At 40.8% G+C, this 16,676-nt stretch overlaps 1 long non-coding RNA gene across 1 annotated transcript; it reads right to left on the bottom strand.

Annotated features, from left to right (window-relative positions):
- Window positions 1–327: 327 nt before the first annotated feature.
- Window positions 328–15,956, bottom strand: LOC129659275 (uncharacterized). Its single transcript, XR_008717925.1, has 3 exons — window positions 14,992–15,956; window positions 14,732–14,863; window positions 328–610 (listed from the first exon to the last, which is right to left on the bottom strand). It is a non-coding gene; the product is annotated as an uncharacterized LOC129659275 (long non-coding RNA).
- Window positions 15,957–16,676: the final 720 nt, after the last annotated feature.

Raw genomic sequence — 16,676 nt, 5'->3', positions numbered from 1 at the left:
TTTCTGTGATTGTGGTTTCACTCTGCCTGCCCTCTCTCAGTGTCTACCATCTTACTGGGGTTTCTCTAACCTTGTACGTGGGGTATCTCCTCTCGGCTGCTCGCCACTCCAGTGCTGCTCATTTATAGTAGAAACAATGGTCTTAAAATCCAGCACTTTTGATTTACAGCAGCCAGGATTTTTGAGAGAAAAAGGAATTTGAAGTTTCAAAAGACTCTTCCCCTCAAAAGATCAATGCACAAAGTTTATGTTTTAAACAAGGTATTAGAAAGAAATGAGAAGAATAACGAAAAGGCTCTACTTCCTGCAGATTAAAGATCGCTGAGATTTTGTCAAATATATCTTTTTTTATTTAAAAAAGATATAAAAAGATTTAGATGCCAGTGAGTTCTTAAAAGGGGCACAAAAATCTCTGGTAGTGAGCAAAGAGCTGTCAGAGGGCTTTCGTGAAAATCAGGTAGTTGGAGAGTGGTTGCAAGGACATGATGACCCTGGAGCAGATGGAATGCCTCTCTCCAGGGGGGTCAGCATGGGCTATATGCCTCCTCTGAGGGCAAGAAGGATGCTGAAGAAGTCTGGAGATGACATGCTGGTGAGAGGAACTGCCCCCCTGCCAAAAAAAAAAAAAAAAAAACACCGCTGAAATGACTGAGTTTACCTGGAGCTGAACTTGATTGCTTTTCTGCTGCTGGGTGGAATTGAAAACTGAAATGTAATTTTATCACAGAAAAATAAGTTTCAGTCACTTATGTGTTAAGAGTTTTGTGGCCTATGAAAATCTTGCCCACCAAACTCTGAGAAGCAACATGAGAAATTTGTTGTAAGTCTATAGGAAAGTGTCTCATGGAATCCAAGAGAAAAACGTGTGAGCTAGGTTCATAAAAGACTATAACCAAGTATTGGAAACTCTCTTCTCGGCTCTCATTGCTGCTGCTTATGCACACCCGTTTCCATCTTCTCTGAGGATCAACTGTGTGTATTTCCCCATCCATATGCCAGAATATAGTGGCGTCGAGATCCTAAATTATGTGACACAGTTCTAGCCACATACAGATTCTAACTTTGTCTCTTAGTCTCAATTCCAAATTCTTACACAAGAATCTGATTGGCCCACTTTAATCCCATGTCTGTCTCCCTCAGTTGAGTTGGCAGTGACCTGAAAAGCCATGGCCTACGGCACAAACATGACTGCTATGGTCCTCATCCTGTTCCAGGGCATGGTCCTCAGGGAGTTGGAAACGGCCATGAGCTGGGAAGACAAGATGATGACTCATTCACTGTGAGGCTTATGCCTTGCTTCTGCCATTTAAAACGTAAGAGGATTAATATCTATAAATCCCTACTTCTAAATGAAGACAAAGAGAACTAGCATTATTAAACTTCTCTCCCAGATACTAGACACTGTAGTAAAGTTAACCAGGTTATCCTAACTTGTCCTATAAACAACCTAAGATATGGGCATTTTAATTTCCATCTTTACAAATAAGGAAATTGGTGTTTGCAGAGGTTAAATCTCGGCGCTTGTAAGGGGCAGAGCTCAGATCTGAACCCAGACAGAACCAGTGCTGCAGGAGAGGAGAGAGCTATTAAGATTGAGATAATGTCTGAAAGCAGCACGTTACATTCTCAGCTATGGTAAATTGCCTGGGACAGGATCTTGCGTGGAGCAAGTGCTCAGAATTAAAAGTCTCATTAATAAGAGCACCTGACTCTTCAATTACAGTGGCAGTCTTACCATCATGAAGTGTTTGGCTCACATTAATCCACCAAACACCTCTACGAAGTGGGCACCCATCTGCTTTAAGGGGTTTCTGCCAAGACACGTTGTATGAAAAATGAAAAAGGAGATTAAAACAGCTGCCTATACCGATTTTAACTGTGATTGACCTTCAGCCACCGTTTGGTGGATGGATCAGAGAGCTTTTAAAGCTTCCTGCGCTGCTTCATGTTGAGGTGTGAATTTGTCAGCTTAGGGGCCTGTTGTCATAGTGTCTTTAGAATCTGTCCATGTGCTCTGATCTTCTGACCTCCCAAAGCTAAATATAACTCTTTATGATTGGTGCTGAGCTCACACAAAGTCCAGACTGTAAATGTTTGCCAAATGAAATATTTGTCAACAGGTAATGATTAATCACCTACTGTATACTCAGCCCTGAGAATATTAAATCTCTAAGACACAATCCATGCCTCTGAGACGCACAATTTTTTCTGTGCAATCAAAAACCCAAGACCTTAGTAATTAGGGAAAAGCAACTCTAAACCACCTTGAGATCTGTCTTCATACTCACCAGGTTAGCTATAGTCAAAAGACAGAGGGGCAAGATGTGGAGAAATCATAATCCTCGCACACTGCTGGGGGGAACGTGAAATGGTGCAGCCGCTATGGAAACAGCATGGCAGTTTCTTAATAAGTTAAACATAGAATTATCATATGACCCAGCAATTCCATTCCTGGGTGTATACCCAAAAGAATTGAAAACAGGTGTTCAAACAAGCGCTCATAAGCAAGTATTCACAGCAGCACTATTCACAATAGCCAAAATGTAGAGACAACCCAAATGTCCATCAGCTGATGAGTGGATGAACAAAATGGGGTATATCTGTGTGTGTGTATGTGTGTGTGTGTGTGTGTGTTAAGTCTTGTCCAACTCTTTGTGACCCCATGGACTGTAGCCCGCCAGGCTTCTCTGTCCATGGAATTTTTCAGGCAACAATACTGGAGTGGGTTGCCATTTCCTCCTCCAGGGAATTTTCCCAAATGAAGGACAGAACCCATGTCTCTTGAGTCTCCTGCACTGGCAAGCAGATTCTTTACCACTGCACCACCTGGGAAGACTAGCATATCTGTATAATGGAATACTATTTAGTAATAGAAAGTGATTAAGTGCTGATGAAACATTGGATCCATACTAAATGGAAGAAGCCAGACCTGAAAGACCACACATATCGTATGATTCCATATTTATGAAAAGTCTAGGTTTCTCTATGTATGTAATATATGCGTGCATGCTAAATCACTTCAGTCATGTCTCACTCTTTGCAACCCTATGGACTGTAGCCCTCCAAGCTTCTCTGTCCATGGGATTTTCCAGGCAAGAATACTGGAGTCGATTGCCATTTCCTTATCTAATATGTAATATATATTTACATATATATAACTGTAAGAACTATGACCAGAGATGAGCATATCAATATGAAATGGCTTGTGATTCCACCTGGCATTCTGTCAGATGGCCTTTCTTCTAAGAGGTGGAGTGAAAACATACTAGCCTGGGAGCAGCTATCAGAAATTGGCCCATCTGGTTTCCTAACTGAGTTCAGAAAGCAAATACCACCGGATTCGTATACTGATCTATCAGTATCCTCATTGCTGTGTATATATAAATCATACAAGATCCTAAAACTATATATGTATGTATTAAACTTTTGGTTACACTTCCCACTGTTTTTCTCCCCCTATTGTGTTTTTTAAATGGTGTTACTGTGGCTCATGTTCAGGGTCTTATACTCTGAATCCATCCCCTTCCAAGAAGTTTTGTAAAATCATGTTCATCTATCTAAAAGTCGTATAGTTGTGAAGTTCTTTTTACCTGTTTAAAAAGTATTGAGATATAGTTGACTTGTAACATTGTATTAGTTTTCAGCATACAACATGATTATTTGGGCTTCCCCAGTGGCTCAGCAGTAAAGAATCTGTCTGCAATGCAGGAGACATGGGTTCGATCCCCGGGTCAAAAGATCCCCTGGAGCAAGGCAGGGCAACTCTTCTCCAGTATTCTTGCCTGGAGAATCCCATAGACAGAGGAGCCTGGTGGGCTACAGTCCATAGGGTTGCAAAGAGTCAGACACGACTGAAGCAACTGAGCATGATGGCACAGCACATAATTATTTGATTTCTATATATGTAAGTATTAGGAAATGATCACCTCAATAAGTCTAGTTAATATCCTTCACCACACATAGCTACAATTTTTGTGTGTGTAACAAGTACTTTTAAGATCTTCTCTCTTGACAACTTTTAAATATACAGTATTGTTAACTGTAGCCCTTGGGCTGTACATCTCCAGGACTTATATTATAACTGGAAGTTTGTACTTTTGACCACACTTTTACCCATCACACTCACTCCCTGCCCCCCATCCACCTCTGGCAACCACCAATCTGCTCTCAGTATCTATGAGCCATTTTATTTATTTATTTATTTTATTCTTCATATTGGTGAAGTTCTTTTTACCCCTTTAAAAATTATTGAGATACAATTGACTTGTAACATCATATTAGTGTTCAGTGTACAACTTAATTATTTGGGCATCCCCAGTGGCTCCATGTGGAGAAGGCAATGGCACCCCACTCCAGTACTCTTGCCTGGAAAATCCCATGGATGGAGGAGCCTGGTGGGCTGCAGTCCATGGGGTCGCTGAGTCAGACATGACAGCGACTTCACTTTCACTTTTCACTTTCATGCATTGGAGAAGGAAATGGCAACCCACTCCAGTGTTCTTGCCTGGAGAATCCCAGGGACGGCGGAGCCTTGTAGGCTGCTGTCTATGGGGTCGCACAGAGTCAGACACGACTGATGCGACTTAGCAGCAGCAGCAGCAGTGGCTCCATGGGCTTTCCTTGTAGTTCAGTTGGTAAATAATCTGCCCACAGTGCAGGAGACTTGAGTTCAATCCCTGGGTTGGGAAGATCCCCTGGAAAAGGAAATGGCAACCCAATCTAGTATACTTGCCTGGAGAATCCCATGGATCGAGGAGCATGGCAGGCTACAGTCCATGGGGTCGCAAGAGTTGGACACGACTTAGTGACCAAATCACCATCACCAGTGGCTCCATAGTGAGATACTATGGAATTTGTCTTTCTCTATCTGACTTATTTCGCATAGCATGATGCCCTCGGGGTATATCCATGTTGTCACAGATGGCAAAATTTCCCTTTTCATGGTTGAATAATATTCCATTGTGTGTATATGTGTATGGCATTTTCTTTTCCCATTCATCTATTGGTGAACACCTCGATTGCCTCTATGTCTTATCTACTACAAATAATGTTACAATGAACATGAGGGTTCATATATCTTTTCAAGGTAGTGTTTTTTTTTCCTTCACATAAATAGTCCCAAATGGAGTTGCAGGATCATATGATAGTTCTATTTTTAATTTTTAAAGGGACTTGCATGTGGTTTTCCTCAGTGGCTGCACCATTTTACATTTCCACCTACACAGCACAAAAGTTCCTTTTTCTCCACATCTTCTCCAACATTTGCTTTTTCTTCTTTTTTCTAACAATAGTACCTTGCACTGATCTGTATTTAAAAATTACCCTAAATGTTGAAATATGTACATTTTGGGGTGTCTTCCCAGTTTAATGGGCTTCTGTGGTAGCTCAGCTGATAAAGAATCCACCTGCAGTGCAGGAGACCCAGGTTCAATTCCTGGGTTGGTAAGATCCCCTGGAGAAGGGATAGGCCACCCACTCCAGTATTCTTGCCTGGAGAATGCCCATGGACAAAGGAGCCTGAGGGCTACAGTCCATGGGGTCCCAAAGAGTCAGACATGACTCAGTAACTCTAAATGTTGAAATAGGTACATTTTGGGGTGTCTTCCCAGTTTAATACTCCCATTTCATTGAGAGCATCTCTATCTCCATGAGACAGCCATGTTCAGAATTGATGACCATGCTTTTCTGGGGCCATAAATAGATACCTAACCTGAGGTGAGGCAATCAGACCAGAGTGGGACTTGGGGATGACTGACTATGCCTTTTAGCTGGAAAGAGGGTTATGGAAAATGAAGAGCAGAAACTGCTATCACAGAAAACCATTCTCATCCACATGCCAAGAGAAACAAAGAAAGTAGATATTTATAGAGAAAAACTGATTTTTGAATTGATGTGAGTAATGAAGGAAAAAGGGGGAAAATAGTCTGGCTAGAGAGAGAAAGAGGGAGGTAGGCAGGGAGTGTGAAAGACACACACAGAGAAAAAAAAACGATAGTTCTTGTTAGTATTCTAGTTCCTTGTTCTTGGTTTTCATGATGTCCATTCCTGTCCTTGGGTTCTGTGAGACACCCTGAATTTTTGTATAAAGTTCTCCTGATTTTTTTTTTCTTTTTTGCCTAAGATAGCTTGAATGAGTTTCTGTTGTATTGACTAAGACTACTAGAACTACTTCTCCATCTTGTTTTGAGCCCCTGAACAAACAAATAAACTTTGACTCTTTCTGAATTAAACACATTTAAAGGCATTTATATCTGTAATCATCTAATCCAAACCGTTCATTTTATACAACAAAACATTGGTGTCCAAGGAAGTGAAATCCCCTGCTCAAGGTCTCACAGTTAGGAGATGGCAGAGCCAGAAACAAAACCAAGGTCTTTGAATATCAGCCTAGTGTTCTTTCTGCTAAACAAGGCTACCTCTTCATGAAAACAGTTAGCATCATGCTTGGGGCAAAGAACGCCTGCTCCCTATTCTGAATGATCACTGACATAGTCAGTTGGTCCAGGCTGAACATTTGAAGTATCCCAGACCTCTGGAGTGAGCTATGAGCTCCAGCTATTGGCGCAGAGATGAGCTCCTGCCCAAAGGAGAGATACCTAGGGACTTTTCAGGGAGAATAATCAGATACTTAGAGAAAAAGGGATGATCTGAATCTCCATTTTCTGAGCTCTAATACACTAGGGATCATGTGAGCTTAGTGCTTCTAGGGATTTTCTTTTTAGCACGAGAAGACATACAGCTCTGAAAAACAAAGCCAGCTCAGAGGAAAACAGAACCAAGAGATGAAAAGAGACAGATGCCCAATGACTTTATTTGAGTAGCTAGAGTCAACCATGCCAAAGTTTTCAGCTCCTAAATTCTCAGTTACCTGACCCAGTGTGTTTCCTCTCTGCTTAAGCTAGTTTGGCTTTGCTGATACCTATAGCCAAGTAAGTTAGAATACCAAAATGTTGACTACTAACCACAGTTTAATTTTATATACTTTGCTTCTTATTGTCATATACTACAGAGAGGATACATCTTTGGGTCATTATAAAGGGAAGTTAACTTTTGTGATTTAAAATTTAATTAATATGAGTTATTTTGACATCCCTGGTAGTCCAGTGCTCCCTAGTCAGGGAACTAAGAGCCTGCATGCCACACAACATGCCAAAATCAATAAATAAATGAGTTATTGAGGCTACACTAGGAACAATAGTGACAAATTAATACAAGTGTATATGTGCTTTTTAAAAATTGAGGTATAGTTGATTTATAATAGTACAAGTCACAGATGTATAACACAGTGATTCACAATTTTTAAAGGTTATACTCCATTTAGAGTTATTATAAAATTTTGACTATATTCCCTGTGCTGTACAATACATACTTATAGCTTACTTATTTTATACATGGTACGCTGTACCTCTTAGCCCCCTATCCCTATCTTACCCTTCCACTCTTTCCTCTGCCCACTGATGGTAGCCACTAATTTGTTCTCTTATCTGTGAGTCTGTTTCTTTTGTGTTATGTTAACTAGCTTGTTTATTTTTTAGCTTCCACATATAAATAATATCATTACAGTATTTGTCTTTGTCTGACTTATCTCACTAAGAATAATACCCACTAGGCCCATCCATGTTGCTACAAATGGCAAAATTTCATTCTTTTTCGTGGTTGAGTAGTAGTCCATCACCTTTATCCATTCATGTTGATGGACACTTAGGTTGCTTCCATATCTTGGCAATTGTAAATAATGCTGCTATGAACATTGGGGTGCTTGTATCTTTTTTTTGAGTTAGTGTTTTTGTTTCCTTCAGATATATATGCAGGCGTGGAGTGCTAGGTCATATGGTAGTTCTGGTTTTAGTGTTTTTGAAGAACTTCCATAATGTCGGTGACTGCACCAATTTACTTTCCTCCCAGCAGTATTCTAGGGTTCCCTTTTCTCCACATCCTCACCAACATTTGTTATTTGTAGAGTTTTTAATGGTAACCATTCTGATGGATGTGAGGTGATATCTCATTGTGGTTTTGATTGGCATTCCTCTGATGGTATATGATATTGAGCAGTTTTTCATGTGCCTTTTGGCCATCCGTATGTCTTTTTAACAATTTTATTCATCCGGCTGGGCTGTGTTGAGTCTTGTACACGGGGTCTTTGTTGCAGCACATGGGCTCAGCTGCCCCATGGCATGGGGATCTTAGTTCCCTGCAGGCATGTGCATGCTCAACCATGTCTGACTCTGCACTCCAAGGACTGTAGCCCACCAGGCTCCTCTGTCTATGGGGATTCTCCAGGCAAGAATACTGGAGAATGGGTTACCATTTCCTCCTCCAGGGGATCTTCCTGACCCAGGGATTGAATCTGAATCTCCTATGTCTCCTGCATGACAGGTGGATTCTTTACTGCTGAGCCACCAGGAAAACCCTTATTTCCCTGACCAGAGATCAAACCCTTCCCCCTTGCACTGTGAGGTGGATTCTTAACCAGTGGACCACCAGGGAAGTCCCTATCTGTATGTCTTATTTGCAAAAATATCTATTCAGGTCTTCTGTCCATTTTTAGATCAGGTTGTTTTTCAATGTTAGGTTGTATGAGTTGTTTATATATTTGGGTTATACGTATTGGTCATATCATTTGCAAATACTTTCACCTACTCAGTAGATTGTCTTTTCATTTTGTCAATGGATTCCTTTGCTGTGCAAATGGTTTTATGTTTAATTAGGTCCCATTTTTAAAATTTTGATTTTATTTCCTTTGCCTTATGTGACAAGTTGAAAAACATTGCTACAAATTATGTCAAAGAATGTTATACCTATGTTTCCTTCTAGGCATTTCATGGTTTCTGGTCTCACATTTAGATCTGTAACCCATTTTTAGTTTATTTTTGTATATGTTGTTAGAAACTATTCTAATTTTGTTCTTTTATGTCTAGAAGTCCAGTTTTTCCAGCACCACTTATTGAAGAGACTGTTTTTTCTCCATTGTATGTTCTTGTCTCCGTTCTTATAACTTAATTGACCAAAAGTATGTGGGTTGAACACAGTATATCTTTCCATCTGCTTGTGTCATCTTCAATTTCTTTCATTAGTGTCTTACAGTTTTCCAAGTACAGATCTTTTACCTCCTTAGGCAGGTTTATTCTTAGATATTTTATTTTTTTTGATGCAGTTGTAAATGAGATTGTTTCCCTAATTTCTCTTTTTGATAGTTCTCTGTTAGTGTGTAAAAATGCAAAAGATTTCTGTATATTGATTTTGTATCCTAAAACTCTACTAAATTCATTGGTGAGCTCTAGTAGTTCTTTTGGTGGAGTATTTAGGATTTTCCATGTATAGTATCATGTCATCTGCTTTTTGCAATTTGTATTCCTTTTATTTCTTTCTTGTCTCATTACTGTAACTAGGACTTCTAATACTATGTTAAATAAAAATGGTAGGAGTGGGTATCCTTGTCTTGTTCCTGATCTTAGAAGAAATCCTTTCAGCTTTTCACCATTGAGTATGATGTTAACGGTGGGCTTGGCATACATGACCTTTACTGTGTTGAGGTATGTTCCCTCTGGGGCTCCCAAGTGGCTCAGTAGTAAAGAACATGCCTGCCAATGCAGGAGACATGGGTTCAGTTGCTGGGTCAGGAATATCCCCTGGAGAAGGAAATGGCAACCTACTCTAGTATTCTTGCCTGGGAAATCCTGTGGACAGAGAAGCCTGGAGGGCTACAGTCCATGGGGTTGCAAAAGAGTCAGACATGACTTAGTGACTAAAACAACAATGATTTTTCCTCTATGCCCACTTTCTAGAGAGTTTCTATCATAAATTGATGTACAACTATCAGTTCAGTTCAGTCGCTCAGTGTTGTCCAGCTCTTTGCAACCCCATGAACCATAGCACACCAGGCCTCCCTGTCCATCACCAGCTCCTGGAGTCCACCCAAACCCATGTCCATTGAGTCGGTGATGCTGTCCAACCATCTCATCCTCTGTCGTCCCCTTCTCCTCCTGTACAACTATAAGTGTGCTTTTGTTTTCCAAGGAAAATGAATAAATTTAAATTTATCCTAAGGTAATACTCCAGTGGTCAGGTATGGATGTGAGAGTTGGACTGTGAAGAAAGCTGAGCACTGAAGAATTGATGCTTTTGAACTGTGGTGTTGGAGAAGACTCTTGAGAATCCCTTGGACTGCAAGGAGATCCAACCAGTCCATTCTAAAGGAGATCAGCCCTGGGTGTTCTTTGGAAGGAATGATGCTAAAGCTGAAACTCCAGTACTTTGGCCACCTCATGCAAAGAGTTGACTCATTGGAAAAGACTATGATGCTGGGAGGGATTGGGGGCAGGAGGAAGAGGGGATGACAGAGGATGAGATGGCTGGATGGCATCACTGACTCGATGGACGTGAGTTTGAGTGAACTCTGGGAGTTGGTGATGGACAGGGAGGCCTGGCGTGCTGTGATTCATGGGGTCGCAAAGAGTCAGACATGACTGAGCAACTGAACTGAACTGAACTGAACTGAAGGTAATACTTCTTGGAGTTTTTTTGTTAGGTTCTGGACCCCTTTACACTCACAATTTATTGAGGACTCCAAAGACATTCTGTTTATGTGGGGTATAATTATCAACATTTACTGTATTGAAAGTGGAAGTGAAAATCACCCAGTCGTGTCCAACTCTTTATGACCCCATGGACTGTAGCCCACCAGGCTCCTCTGTCCATGGTTTTCTTCAAGCAAGAATACTGGAGTGGATTTCCATTTCCTTCTCCAGGGGACCTTCCAGACCCAGGGATCAAACCTGGGCCTCCTGCATTGCAGGCAGATTCTTTACTATCTGAGCTCCCAGGGAAACCCATTAAAAGTGGAAACTAAGAAGTTTGTTTTTTTTTTTTAATTAAAAGTGGAAACTGAAAACTTTCAAAAATATATACTGATTCATTTGCCAATAGCCATGATTAGTGCATTGTAGGTTAATATAGATAACATCTTAGTGTTATAATAAAATTAGTTTTGACCCTGTAAGCCCTGAAGATGTATTCTAAAGTAAAATGTTAGATTGTTTCAGAATAGGAAAAAGGATAGTGAAGGACAAAACTTGGCAAGTACATTTTATTTGCCTTAGTTTATAATACTTGCGTCTGAAAAGTAGCTCTGTAATGTGTTGAAATCTTAGCAAAGTTTGCCCAATTTTGGTAAGCTTGTTGCCTTGATTTACTGAGTAGTGCCTCAGCCTACAGCCTAAAAGGTTATCATTATCTGCTTTGTAACCTGCCTGGGTAGCAAAGATTCTGGATTTTACTAGAATAATTTCCTGTGCTTTATGTTGACTTTTCTATATCCTTGATTATTTAAGGAAGAAAAAGAATCAAGGTTCTTCACTTGTGAAAGAGCATAGACTTTTTAAAAAATCCTGTTACCATCTATGTTTATTTTTCAGTGCTTTATCTTGACTCTAATTAAATAGGTAATCAATTATTGTTTCCTAGGCATCCATGATCCCATCTTAAGTATCCAAATATCTTCTGAAAAGTTTTTTTTTATTTTCACTTTCCCAAAAATATTACCTGTAGATGGCAGAGATTTTAAATAGTTATGTTTAATTTAAAGTTGCTGCTGCTAAGTCGCTTCAGTCGTGTCCGACTCTGTGTGACCCCATAGACAGCAGCCCACCAGGCTCCCCCGTCCCTGGGATTCTCCAGGCAAGAACACTGGAGTGGGTTGCCATTTCCTTCTCCAATGCATGAAAGTGAAAAGTGAAAGTGAAGTTGCTCAGTCGTGTCTGACTCTTCGCAACCCCACGGACTGCAGCCCACCAGGCTCCTCCGTCCATGGGATTTTCCAGGCAAGGGTACTGGAGTGGGGTGCCATTGCCTTCTCGAATTTATAGCTAGTAATCTTCAAATGCTAAAGTTCTGAGGGAGGGGTGCCTACTACTAATACAACCCACAAGGAAATTTGGTTGTTCATTTACCTCAATTATGATTACACATACTCTGGAATCATTTACTCCACCTTATTTTGTGTATATCATTCTTTAGAATGATTTTTCTTGGCTTCTGTTTTTCCCGTTCCTGCTGTCTGTTGAATTGGTGGGCTTTCTTTGGTCCCCATTTTCCAGTCTATCTGTTTGGAAGTTTCTCTTTATGGCAGAACCTGCTAGATGTCTCTGCCATAGCCATTTTCCCTTTTTTCCTTAGCAATAAAACTGGGAAATAAACCTTGCTGAGAAACTGCATTTCTGAGTTTCTCTCATAGATAGAAGGGACACAGTATGTGAGAAGTTGGTTGCTTGGAACATCTGGGAAGGCTCATTGAAAGGGTAATGACAGGGGCTTCCCCGGTGGTCCACTGGTTGGGAATCTGCCTGCCAATGCAGCAGACATGGGTTTGATCCCTGGTCCGGGAAGATCCCACATGCCACAGGGCAGCTGAGCCCATGCACCACAACTACTGAAGTCCCCATGCCGTAGAGCCCACGTTCTGTGACAAGAGAAGTCTCTGCAATGAGAAGCCCACACAGCACAACTAGAGAAAGCCAGAATGGCAATGAAGACCCAGCACAGCCGAACATAAACTAATTAATAAATTTAAAAAGGAAAAGAGGAATGACAGTTGGCCTATGTCCCTTTATTCTTTCTTCCTTTATCCTGCTTGGAATGTGGGTATGACAACTGAACTCCAGAAACCATCATGCACCCTGAGGCAATTTTAAGGATGGAAGCTACACCCCAGGAGAGTAGGGCAGAAAGAGCCTGAGCCCCAGTGACAAGGAGTGGCCAAATCTGCCCTTACCTGCCCACCTCCAGGTTTTATTCATATGAAATAAAGACCAATTCTGATCTTATTCTAGTCACTTTAGTCAAGATTTTTATTATTAGCTGAATGCAATTTCTAACTGATTCACCTGAAATTTTTAAACATGTATACTTAATGTAACAAGATCTAAACTTAATCAGTACCTCTATATACATTATAGACCAAGGACCACTACTATCAGAACTTTGGATATGTTGTCATTTCTCACTTTTTAGAAAGCTTCTTGCTGATCTTTGCAGCATCTTCCCCTACCACACACACACTCACATATTTATTTTCTGATTCTTACAAGTTCAACAAGGTATGTACCCTTACCCCATTTTCACAGAAGAAGAAATTGCGGTTCACAGGCATTAGGTAACCTTTCCAAGGTCACATAATTAAAAAGTGGCAAAGTCTTTCTAACACCCAAACTTTTCGATTGTGTCAGAAATCTTGAAAAGTAAAAGTGTTAGTAGCTCAGTTGTGTCTGACTTTGTGATCCCACACACTGTAGCCCGTGAGGCTCCTCTGTCCATGGGATTCTCCAGGCAAGAACACTGGAGTGGGTAGCCATTCCCTTCTCCAGGGTATCCCCAACCCAGGGATCAAACCTGGGTCTCCTGCATTGCAGGCAAATTATTTGCCATCTGAGCCTCCAGGGAAGTCACAAATCTTAGCTGTATTCTTTCATCAACTACTTTGCTGGCATTGTAGCTGAGGACAAGCATACCCTCTGACTGGGGGAAGGCTGGAGTAAAGCAAGCTATGCTATTACCCAGATCATCATATCTTACTAAATGGACATAAATAAGAGATCAGTCTGCTAATTTAAGGACAGCAGCTTCTGGTTTGGCCAATTTCCAGGATACAGGACTTCCCAGAGGGAAATCTACAGCCTTGTAGGAGTTCTCCAGTAATGCTCTTGGGACACCTTGCTAGAGAATGAGCTAATACAACTAGGTCCTAATAAGCCTCAGCAGGCAAACAAAATAAAGGCAAGACTATAATCATGATCAGAAAGGGAAAAGAAAATAATATTAAAACAACCATTTTGCCACCATAGAATCTGTGTTTCTCTTTCAGAGCCACCAAAGAGATATCACTGAAAAGGACATTTTGTGTGCTGTAAGGAAAGAAGGCAATGAAAATGTTTAGAAGCAAGGAACTTGAGAAACTATTTTAGTTGAGAGTAAGGGCAAGGACAGGGAGTGACTGAACAAAACAGAATACGGAGGTGTCTTAAATGAATTTAAAAAAATAAAATAGAAACAATTTCTTTTCCTTTGACATATGTAGAAGGAAAATGCTTATCAGATGAATCTGATCAGATAGACATGCTTTGAAAACAAATGTAGCCAAATTATGTAACCCAGAGCTTCCTCAAGTTCTAGATGCAAAGCTTTTAGAGGAATAACAAAAAAGAAAAGATTTTGTAGAAATTCAGATCGGCAGATTCAGAAACACAATTTGGAATGAATTTTTCTGGCCAGAGGGCAAGAATGCAGAAGAAAATCCTTCTCCTCAGGTTTATGGAGTATTTGGGTCACAATGACCCATTTATATTAATTTTTAATTTTTGCTGATTTTTCAATGTAATTTTTTTCCAAACTCCAGTTACAATGAAACGTGAACTTTGACATGGGCTGAACTCAAGAGACTACCCTCTGTTTATCTTCCCCATCCCACCGTCCAGGTGTTACCTCTCTTGAGTGTATTGGGAAGGCACACAGATGGCTCTCATCCCTCTTTTATTTTTAATTGTTTTACAGTTGTTTTGTTGGTTTCTGCCTCACAACAATGTGAATCAGCCGTAAGTATACACATATCTCCTCCCTCCTGAGCCTCCCTCCCTCTCATCCCTCTTATGTTGACGTCTTGGGGGTTTTGTCTCCAGATCCCGGGGTCCTCTCGCCTCTCCCATCACTGCTGTGACGCATCACATACCCCTCTACTGACCGTCACCTCCTGGAGCTTGACGTCCGCTGGGCCTCTTGATAAAATGCGACTCCCTTGAGTTCACAGCGTGAATGCGGAACCAGCCACGCTTCCCGTTCTGCCTTATTCCTCATACTGCATAACCACGAGGCTCTGTGGATGAAGCAGATTTACCAGATGGTAGGGTTAGTTAAATGGACTTACAATGTGGGAGTAAATAAAAGGTACAATTATATATTCAAGTCAGCATTGCTCGCACTAGAATAAAAGCCACAGAGGACCTGGGAACGGGGGTGGGTGGAAGAGTTGGCTTGAGTAGGAGAATCTAGGGTGGGTTTTGCAGTTCTGAATCGGGTTCCTGAGAACTCCCAGCCAACGTGGAGTTTGAAGATGCCTTCTCTCCTTAACAACATCTCTGAAAGACAGTGCTTCAACAGGAGAAAAGTCTAGATTCATATATAAGGAGAGAAAGATTTCTCTAAATGCAATGAAGCCTGCACAACTCTCTGCCCACTAATGGAGCTAAGTTTAATTCTCCTTCTACTTCTGAATAATGACCAAAGGCAAAACAGGAAAGGGGACTCAGCAGTCCCTGATGTTCCTTCATTCCTGGGCTACACAAAAGACCTGGCTGAAGTTCTGGAATGACCACTGCCCTGTATCTGGAGCCCATATACATCTCTACATGGGATGCCTCACAGGACTCTCCAAGCAGTAGGGAAGCAGAGTGACTTGTCTTCCTATCTAAGAAACTGACTTAGCTGCCTTAAGGGAATCAAGGTCCAAGCAACTTCTGAAGATTCACTTTGCAGGACTAATTTCCACTGCTTTTATGTGATACCTCTTTCCCTTAAAGGTGCAAGACTTCTCTCTCTAAATCTGTGGTTCTAAAATAGGGGTGATTTTGGCTTCCAGGGAACATTTAACAATGTCTGGAGACATTTTGGGGGCTTCCCTGATGGCTCAGTGGGTAAAGAATCCGCCTACAATGCAGGAAATGCAGGTTCGATTCCTGGGTTGGGAAGATTCCCTGAAGGAAGAAATGGCAGCCCATTCCAGTATTCTTGCCAGGAGAATCCCATGGACAAAGGAGCCTGGCAGCCTACAGTCCAAAGTGTCACAAAGAGTCAGACATGACTGAGCAATTAAGACATTTTTGGTTGTCACAGCGTCAGAGAGGAGTGGGGGAAATGCTGCTGGCATCTAGTGGGTAGATGCCAGGGATGCCACTAAACATCCTACAGTGCAAAAGATAACTCCCTACAAGAAAGAAATATCCAGCTCCAAATACCAGTAGTGCTGCTATCTGCTCCAAATGCTTAGGGAAAAAATGAGATTTCACATTATCTGTGACCAGAACTCATCATGCTACCATTCTCATGTCACTCCTGAATTTTACTTTTAAAATTCATCAGCTGATCTTCCTACAAATCATTCCCAAGAAGTAGGTTAAGAGTAATCATGGCATTTACTGAGTTCATACTATGTGCCAGGTTCTGGGAAAAGGACTTTATATACTTTATCTCTTTTTTGTCACCATTTTTCAGAAGAGAAAACTGAGGTTCAGGGCAATTAAGTTGTAGATGTACACGAAGCTTAAATTCACTGAGGTGGGAATCAATGCAGAGCTCAAGTTTCTGATCTTTAACTCAATGCCTTTCTATGAAAAACAACAGTGTGCATTCAATTTATTGAACAATTCCTTTATACTCAGAATTCTATCTTTCATCATAAGAATTTTTCATCTTCTGACAAAAAGTATTTGTTAAATACATAAAACTCTGTACTTATGGCCATCCATCACTTGGAGCAAACTTGATAGATGGATTTTGAAACACGTATTTGTAAAACTCCCTTCTTTCCCCAAAGAAGAAAACCTATGTCTTTTATATATTTTAGTCTCAAATTTAAAGAATCTCTATCTTGGGGTGTCTGTATTTAAAAGAAAAAAGCAACATTTTGTAAC

The sequence above is a fragment of the Bubalus kerabau genome, chromosome 8 (assembly GCF_029407905.1).
Source record: "Bubalus kerabau isolate K-KA32 ecotype Philippines breed swamp buffalo chromosome 8, PCC_UOA_SB_1v2, whole genome shotgun sequence".
Lineage (NCBI taxonomy): Eukaryota > Metazoa > Chordata > Mammalia > Artiodactyla > Bovidae > Bubalus > Bubalus kerabau.
The sequence above is the reverse complement of the archived record's forward strand: the minus strand, read 5'-3'. Positions and strand labels throughout refer to the sequence as shown.